Genomic DNA, 10,170 nt, shown 5'->3' on the forward strand with positions numbered 1-10,170 from the left:
TGTATTCTCTTTATGTCTGACTTCTTTGCTTAACATAATGCTTTTGAGATTTTATTCATGTTTTTGTAACAGTAATTAATTATAATTTTTTTAAAAAAGGAAGGGTAACCTTCTAAAGCTTACTGCTTTCTGGTCTGCAGAGTGAGACGCCAACCACGCAGAAAACAATCCTCCACAGCCTCCCTGAGCATGCCTGCTGCAGGCGGCAGTGATCTTACAACCTTTGCATCCTGGGAGGAAATAGCACCCCCCTCCCGGCTGCCCCCTCCCCTGGCGGCAGCGCCAGTCTCAGGTGAGAGCCACCCTGCTCGCTGCCATTGTTCTGCGAGTGACAGCCTCCAGGGCAAATGGAAAGCCGTCAACCTGAGGGCTGTCAACTGCAGACAAGAATTCCTTTCTTTGTCAGGCTGGGTGGTCTCGGTGGCTTCAGCATGGACCTGCACAAAAGATGATAAGCATCATGTGCTTTAGCAGGAAAACATCGCCACCACCCAACAACTCTGACCACGCTCCTTTGTAAGGCCAGGATGAGGCTGTATGTGGCTTCCCTGGACGGAATAAATCATCAGCTTGCAGCCCCGGCGAGGGCACCAGAGGCCGTTTGGTCCAAGCCCCCACCCCAACCACTATCCCCCGCATACATTTATTTGTCCCAGATCTTAGTCATAGACAACTGGAAGGTCCCTTATGTCCTGTCCCGACCCTCTCAGGCTACAAGAGGGGGTCAAACACAAGCTGGGACTGGTCTAGGGTCACACAGCACCAGGACTAGGGCAAGGGTAAGAACCACTTCCCCTGAGCCTTCTCCGTGGGGAGGTCTTTCCACTGCCAACTCCACCTGAATTTTGGTAATAAGTGGCCGTCACCCCCATGCACAATGTAAAGTGCAATTTCTAACTTTCCCATAAAATAGAAATGTGTATGTGTGGACAGATCTACGGACTTGGTGGATCTCCAGCAGCCTGCAGTATGAAGGCTTTTGGGTTTGCCCCAGGTGAGGCGGGTTCATTTACAGAGTAGTTTGCTGCCCTCTACTGGCTGTCTGTAGCACCAACAATCACAGCACCTTCAGGGCACCTACTGGGCAGGACCATGAACATGCTCCATTTTTTCTCATTTTGAATTCAAAAACCAGGTCTGTAGATGATTTGATTCCCATTTTATAGATGAGGAAATTGAAGCTCATAGAGATTGATTGGGACTGGATTCAAGCCAGCTCTGTGGGACTCCATGCTCTCTCCATCCTCTAACGTAGATACCACTCACCATAGTCCTCTCGTTGGGTAGCGCTTTCACCTTAAAAATGACTTATAAAGCCTCAGAATATGCCACGGGGTGGGTATAAACACCCCTATTTAACCCATGGGGAGTCCGAGATCGGGACATCAGTGACTTGCTGGGGTCACAAGTCCTTTAAAGTTTGTGCTCACAGTTCACAGGCTGCTCCCCAGGAGAGCTGTGTGTAATGGCTCTGAAGAACGTCTTCCCTGAGGCAGCTTCCACCCAGAAGAGCAGTGGGGATGTTGCAGTGTTCCACTGTGGAATTAAGGATCTCTGGGCCTCCCCCTATTCCAAGTCCTAGGTGGGACAAGGGCTCTAAGCACCAGGAGCCACTAGATTCAAGAGATGTGGTGCAGCTGAGCCCCAGGGGTGGGTGGGTGAGTGAGGGAGTGAGTGGACGAGTGGCCTAGAGACAAGGGTGAGGACTTACGGCAGAGGCTGGGACAGGTGTGCTCCAGAGAAATCAACTTTCCTTTTATTGGAAGTCTGTTTCTATTAGTCAGTCACAGAAGCCCACAGATGGAGAGGGCTGCTTCCACGGGAGTCAGCTCCCCATCCCAGGGAGATGCAAACAGAATTCAAAAGACCACAGTAGGGATGTTGGGAGGAATTTCAAGCCTGCATATGTTTTTGAATATTGGTGTCGATATTTAGAAGATTTCGCATAAGTGGCCTCCACCCCCATGTACAATGTAAAGTGTAATGTAAAACCCCAGATTTTAAGCTCCTCTTTAACAAAGCAGGACTCACGGGGTCTGCTGCAGCCTGTCACTGCCGCCCACGCCCCTTCTTATTGTCCTCTCCGACCCGGCATCTAGGGTGACTGGCAAGGGCCATTTCTCCTTGCCCATGTACAATTTTTCTTACTCTAAAAGCAAAAACATTTTTTTTTCTTATGTGTTTATCAGAAGAGAAGAAATAAAAGATTAAACCCATGCTTTTTTAAGAAAAATAGGGTGTTTCTTTAACGATTTTTAAAAATGGAAAATAGAACTACCATGTGATCCAGCAATTCCACTGGCTATATATCCAAGAGACTGGATTTTCAGTGTTCTCACCATAGAAAAATATGTGAGCTAATGCATATGTTAATTAACTTGATTTCACAATGTATGTGTTTATCAAAATATGTTGGATGCCATAAATAAATACAATTTTTACTTGTCAATTAAAATATTTGAATACAAACTGAAAGGGAAAAAATTAAGTAAGTGAAGACATTTTCTAGACATTTAAAAGGCAAATGCCCAACTTGCCTCATCTGTTTTCATTACAGCTTGGGGCCCACAGCACCTCCTATTTGCTATCAGTAGAGTCCGTAGTGCTGGCTTTCCCCTAATATGCGGACCACAGGGGCGAAGGCTCAGGGGTTACCACTTCTGTCTTCAACTTTTGAGAGATGGAGGCCACTGGAGCAGGCTGTAAGTGTAGGCCTGGGGCTGATGGCCCTTGAAGGGATAAAATGTCCTGCTCAGTGAGACCATGATGAATGTTTAATTGAGTGACAGCATAAAGGTGCTACAGACCATCTGTGCCCTCTGCCCCAGGAAGTGCCTTGGAGATGGCGGCACCTTGACCATGAATCTGGATTGGCCCTGCCAGCACTTTCTTAGCTGATCAGGGTATCTTAGCTCTTCCTACACTGTCCCGTCCACATGGATGGCTCTCCCTGGGTTGTGTCTGGATCTAGCACAAGCTCCAGATGTGGTCTCTGTAACCCAAAACGATGGCAAGAACGCCCGCCTCATTCAGACACTCAGCCTTTGTTCTTGTCACCTCCAGTCACACCATCTCTTTTTAGCAGTCATGTCACATATTTGGTTCCCACTCAGTTGGGAAACACGAAGACGTTTGGATTGTTAGTTCATGAACCTTTCTCAAGACAGCCCTGCCCCTACCTAAGCTGAAAATCAGATATGGAAGGTTGAACATGGTCCTGGGGGTCATCTAAGGTCACTTCCCAAAAAATGCAGAGACAGACTCCTTCAGACACCCTAACTGAATTTTTGAGCTGAAATGAGGACGATTACACTTACTTCATTTACTTCTGTATTCAATTCCTTGCTCCAGTCTTCCAACAGCAAGGCTCTGATTTCATCAAAAGAAACATTAATCACCTTTCCAGTTTTATGTTATTTGGAAATTTTCTATATTTTCATATGCATGGACATTACATATTGGTTATGCATTCTGCTTACCAAGGTAGTTTATTATCATTATAGAAAATTCAGGAAGTGTAGAAAGCATAAAGAAAATAATTAAATACCCTGGGTCCCTGAAAGGGTAAAGAGGACTTGATAGATGTTTCTCCAAAAAAGATATACCAATAGTCAATATGTACCCGAAAAGATGTCCAACAGCATTAATCGTTAGGGAAATGCCTATGAATAGAAATGATGACGTCGAACCACACGAAAACATGTACATGAATGTCCAGAGCAGCATTATCCATAAGCCCCAAAAAGTAAAAATATCCCAATGCCTATCAATGGATGAATGGAATAAAATGTGATATATCTGTATCTATATCTATCTGTATATACACACACACACACACACACACACACACACAATAGGATATTATCTGTCAATAAAAAATGATATATTGGGGTTAGGGAGATAGCTCAGTCGGTAGAGTGCTTGCCTTGCAAGCACAAAGCCCTGGGTTCGATCCCCAGCACCGCAAAAAAAAAAAAAAAAAAAAAAAAAAAAAAAAAAAGATATATTGATATATACCACAGCATGGATGAGACTTGTGAACACTGTGCTATGTCATAGATGCCAGCGATAAAAAGGCCACGTATTATGTGGTTTGGTTTATATGAGGTTCCAGGAAAGTCAAATCTATTGAGACAGAAAGCAAATCAGTGGTTGTGCAGAGTTGGAGGTTTGAGAGGACGCAGGGGAGGGACTGCTAATGCATACGAGGTTGGCACTCACTCCCCCAGAGTGGCAGGATCCCCAGAACAATCAGCAGTCACTCTGTTCCCTCGATGCAAAAGGATTCTGCCTCAAGACGACAGATTGTATCTTAGATTATTCGGGGAAATAAGGGATCTGCATAATCATAATGGAAAATGGGGGTGGCTGGAAGATGGGCATCAAGGGTGAGGGATAGGCCTCAGAGGAGGCAAGAAGTTACTTCCAGCTGAAACATCAGGAAAAGGCTTCCAGCAGCAGGGAACAAGCATCCTTTCAGATAAGATTGTGACAGGTGGTAATGGATATGACCAGAAAGAGTTCAGATCAGTCTTTAAGCTCCTTGAGAGGAGAAATCAGTTGATTGATTCGTTGCTATGTTCCTGGTCCTCAGCCCAGGAGCTGGCTTGGAGCAGAGGCATAGTAAAGTGTGAGTGAAGGAATGAACGAAAGAACAGTAGGGAGAGAAAAGAGTGAGAGTCGGGTACAGAAGCGGAGGGGTGCAGGGCAGGTCTGGAACATGCAATCTTTTCCATTTTGGCAAAAGCATTAAGTTCGTGATGAGGCTTTCTGGACATTAAGCTCCCCAGAGGACTGTTGGAACTAGAAGATGAGAAGGTAAGATTACCCACGACTGGAAGTCAGTAGGTGATGTCTGAGCAGAGCAGAGGCCTGGTCAAAACTGTACTTTAGAAAGGTAGTGCTGTCAGCCCAGCTGGAGGATGGATTTGAGGGGTCAACCTGGAGCTAGGGGACCAGGTGAGAGCCGTTCAGGGAAGAGGTGGTGGGACTACACGAGGCCAGTAGCACTGGGTCTGGAGAAGGGACTGAGGCAGAGACCCTCAGACTCTCCAGGCCTTATGAAAACTGCACAAACAAGTTCCTCTGGTGAGAAATATTTCACCTATTCAACAGAACTATAACTAGTTGAGGAAGCACTTGGCAATAAGAGTGGTTTGTGGTTTGAAGTTGTAACCACACGTGTTATAAAGGTAATTGGAAGGAAAATCCCAATTGGGGGTAATAAGAGACAGGAAGCCACAAGCCCATAACCCCATTAGGTGGATTGGAGTTCATCCCATAATAGGTGAACCCTGGACCATGCTCATCCTCCCTGGGCCCAGTTCAGGATGGACAATGATCACCCCAGGAGCAGGCTTCAGGTAGAGACAGGCCTCTCTGTCTTTTCCTGAGTCACTTGGTTAGCCATGTGGGATACCGGCAAGGGCCTGATTCTGACCTCTGTTCTGCACTAGCCCAGGCAGGACAGACACTAGTGGAGGAAGTAAGAGGAAGACTTGTTCTAATTTAGAGTCTTTTAATTTAGTGGCTAAGAATATTATGTTGGGGCTGGGCCACACCCACTCAAACCCGATTCTATACTTGCTAGCTGTTTGATCTTGAACAGGTTACTTAACTTTTCTGTGCTTTAGTTGTCTCATCTATAAAATCCTATAAAAGGATTACATCAATTAATAGAGTTAAAATGTTTAAAAACCACATTGTATATAGTTAGCACCATATAAGTGTTTGCTATTATTATTGTTATTATTACCGTAATGGTCAATGGGACAGCAGTTCTAAAGTAGAGTGTTTCCTTTGTTGTTGTTGTTGTTGCTGTTTTTGGTACTGGAAATTGAATCCAGGGGTGTTTAACCACTGAGTTTTTTTTAACCCTAGTCCTTTTTAAATTTTTATTTATTTTATTTTTTTTTTTATTTTTGAGACAGGGTCTCGCTAAGTTGCTTAGGGCCTTGCTAAGTTGCTGGGAATGGCTTTGAACTTGTGTTCCTGCCTCAGCCTCGAGTCACTGGAATTACAGGTATGCACCACCATGCCCTGTTTAAAGTGGAGTATTTCCTATCACTGCAGGAAGAAGGTGGTTGCAAGGTTCAGCTTTGAGCCTTGAATGTTCAGTGTTGGGGAGACACACAACTAGGCTTCTTCGACATTCTTCAGTGCATTTACTTAATGCCACAAACACTTACCGAGCAGCGAGTGTGTGCCAGATACCACGCTGGACCCTGGAGACGGCAGGATGAGTCAGGTTGTCCCAGATTTCAGGACGTGATAATCAAGCAAGGCCAGCAGGCAGGTATCACCTCTGGTGTGACAAGTGCAGAGACAGCCAGAGGAGGGTCTTCCTGGAAGAGGCAGGGTGAAGCAAGGTCCTCAGGGCCCACTCAGGTCGAGGGTGTGCAGAGTGGGGAGGATCTGCCTGTTGGTCTGTGAGCCTTGGAGGCTTCTGGCTTCCAGAATGGAGACTCAGTTTCCCTTGACCCTGTGCTTAGTTGGATGGTTTGGGCCATTCCCTTCCTTACTGCTTTTGGAAAGGTGATCCTTGTATGGACGTCTTGGAGGTTTCTCAATCTTTCTGCATGTGCTATGCTGTTTTTGCCTCAGTCCTTTCATCTTTTGGTTCAGGAGGTTGTGATCTAAGTTTGCTGATTGATCAGAGCAAAAAACAACTGCGTTTCCTGCATTACTCAGCCCGTGTGGCCTAAATCATCAGGCTAATGTCTGTTGCTGGTTCCTTGAACCAGAAAGACCTGCCCCCCCACACACACCTAGGCATGTTCCTTCCCAAAGATGTTCCCCTTTGAGAATGGATGCCAATGATGTTCAAAGTGACCACATTAAGGAACAAGGCCTCAGGGAATTGGGGGGGGGCGATGATAGTATAAAAGAAAGCCACACACACGTACCATTTTCTAGATAATAAAGACAAGCGTGCACACACCCTGTTGTCTCCGGCATGAATAGCCCGTCATGCACTTAGAAGGCCCTGTCAGGAAACCCTGCCAAGTCTCTCATTCCCCTTCCTGGATCCCATTCTTCCCTGCCTGCTCTCTTTTAGGTTTGGGTTAGGGCTTTCCATTCTTCCTGTCCTTTGTTAAGAAATTTCTTTTGGCACAGGTCTGGGAGACTAGAGAGGTACACAGCAGGAAGACAGCTGCAGCCCCTGGTTTCCCCCAGACTGGGAACGGGGAGAGGCAAGAAGACATCCACTGGTTTATTTTCCTTGTGTGCCCCCACCAAAATGACTCATGCTGCTTTGCTTTGGGCAAGCCCTCCAGTGTCTGTCACCCTGTGGGATATACAAATCGGGGCATGCATTCTTCCTTTCTCTAAAGAGGGAGTCTCATTTTCGCTTGGTTGATGCTAACAATTCAGACCCAATTACACGAAACTCTCTAACAAAGGTCCCTGTGCCAAACGAGAGGGAGTTGCCAACCAAAGAAGATCAGCAGGTTGCCAAGAATTACACAATGCCAGGGACTGGGCGATGTCTGAGCTGTGCTCTGGAGTCCTTCCGTATTCAAGCTGGAAGGCTTGGCTGGGGAGAGGGCTCTGAGGAATGACAATTCTCAAAAGGTTACTTTGTCCTCCAGAAATATTCCACAGCCTCTGAGACTGAGAGCTGCGTGGTGTCTCCACAGGTCACCTTGGGTGCCTGCACACAGGGTTTGCTGCCCATCAGAATTACCTGGGTTGAGGGGAGCAGGGTTTGGCCAAATACTGATGCCCAGATCTCCATTCTGGCCTGTGACATTAGAGTCTCTGGGCATGGGACCTGACCATCAGTGTTTTTAAAACTCCCCAGGTACTTTCAATGTTCAGTCAAGTTGGAGAACTTCTGATCTGGATTCCTAGTATTCAAAGTGTCTTCTGTAGAATTTTCTAGAAATACATATTCTCAGGTCTCACCATAGACCCATGGAATCAGAATCTATTTTAATAAAATCACCAGGTAATGTGTATGTGCATTAAACTTTGAGAAGCAGTTACAGTGCTGGCGATATAGCCCATCACGTAGAGTGCTTGCCTCTTAAGTTCGAGACCCAGGTTCGAGTCCCCAGCACTGTTGGATTGTGGAAATTCAAAACAAACGAAACAAACCAATTCAGAGAAGCAGTTACATTTTCTGAAACAATCTGGCAACAATTGCCCCAGATTCTCTCTGCAGTCACCAGGTGGAGTTGTGTAACAGCTACCCACTTTGAGAGGGAACTTCACACTTCAGTTTGCCTGAATTTCTGACCCAGTAGGCTCATTACCTTCTGTTATCTACCTCACTCCTCTTAGAATTTGAATTTTTTTTTATTATAATTGTGGTAAAATATACAGGAAATAAAATTTACCATTAGTGACATGCAAGGCATTCATAATTTGTGCAGCTGCCACCATGATCTAGTTTTAAAACACGTTCATAATCTCAAAAGGAAACACCATACCTTTTATGCAGTGACTTCCATTTTTCCCTCGGCCCAGGCTCTGGCAACCACTAATCTGCTTTCTGTCATGATGGGTTTGCTCAGACTGAATGTTTCGTATAAATGGAATTTTACAATACGTGGCCTTTTGTGAATGGCTTCTTTCACTTAGCATAATGTTTTCAATGGTTCACTCATGTTGTAGCATGTATCAGCACTTCATTCTTTTTTCATGGCTGAATAATATACCATTGTATGGATATACTGCGTTTTGTTTATCCATCTATCAGTTGATGGACATTTGGGTAGTTTCCAGTTTGGGGTTATTGTAAATGGTGCTGTTTTGAACATTCCTATGGAAGTTTTGTTTAACAACCGTTTCTAATTATTTTGGGTATATACCCAGGAGTGGGATTGCTGACTCATATGGTAATCATAGATTTAAAAATTTGAGGAACAAAGAATTTTCCACAATGACTCCATCATTTTATATTCCCATCAACAATGTAAGAGGGTTGTAATTTCTCTACATCCTCATCAACACTTATTATTTTCCATTTTTTCCTTTTTAAATTCTAGTTGCACTGGTGAGTCTGAGGTAGTATCTCCTGTGCAATTGATTTGATTTCCCTAATGGTTAATGAAGCATATCTTTCCATGTGCTTCTTGGCCATCTGTATATCTTCTTTGGAAGAATGTCTGTTTTTTGTTTGTTTTAAAATTGAGTTAATTGTCTTTTTATTGTTGAGTTGAAATAGTTCTTTAAATATTCTGGATACCAGATGCTTATCAGGTATCTAGTTTGCAAATATTTCCCCCCATTCTGTGGGTTAACCTTGATAATGTTCTTTGATGTACAAAAGTTTTTAATTTTAATGAAGTTCAATCTTTTCTTATATTGTTTGTGCTTTTGTTATCAGAATTAGTTTTTTGTTTTTTTTTTTTTTTAAACCTGGACAAGATCAGTGGATGGGAACTAAGAGGGCTCTGAGGGGAAAGGGAATGAGGATGACTTGAGAATTTATGTCCAGTTCAGTCAGAAGATCTACACATATTTTTACAAGGTCATTCGGCTATATACTTACACATATACATCTATATGTAATAATATACATAGCAGTCAATTATAACCGCTGGACTATACTCCTCAAACTCTAACCCTTGGATATTAGGTGGAAATCTTAGCGTGTCAGACTGGTCTTTCTAAAAGCTAGTCCTAAATGATGTATGCAATGATTAGAACATAATCTTTTCTGGTTTTAACTAAATTTCATGCTGGAAAAAAAAGTAAAATTCTAGAAAAAGCATGCTGTTTCTTTTGTTCCACTTATCACACTTTTGGGAAGTCAGTGTATTCGGCCTCAATCCAAGCCTATTGTCTACCTGGTCATCCAGCGTCCTTCCACATAGAAGAAAAATTCCATAGAAAATACAGTCTATTCCTGCATACCAGCCTTGGTACCAGGTACTGAATTTGCTGAGGTCACATAGCAGGTGAAAATTTGCACCATATCTTCTTATTTCAGAAATAAGGCCATGGGTACAACATAAAGTTTGATCAGTCTCGTCTCTGTGATTGGTTCCACTATCACCAACTGCTATCATTATTTGAAGATTTCCATGCGCAGGCCATTGTGCTGCCATCTAATTTTCCCCACGACCCTGCATATAGTTCCATAATCATTTACCACTGAAGAAACTGAACTCATTTAATAACTTGCCCCAGGTCACAGACTGTGTCAGCGCTAGGACTTAA

Source organism: Sciurus carolinensis, chromosome 14, assembly GCF_902686445.1.
Source record: "Sciurus carolinensis chromosome 14, mSciCar1.2, whole genome shotgun sequence".
NCBI lineage: Eukaryota > Metazoa > Chordata > Mammalia > Rodentia > Sciuridae > Sciurus > Sciurus carolinensis.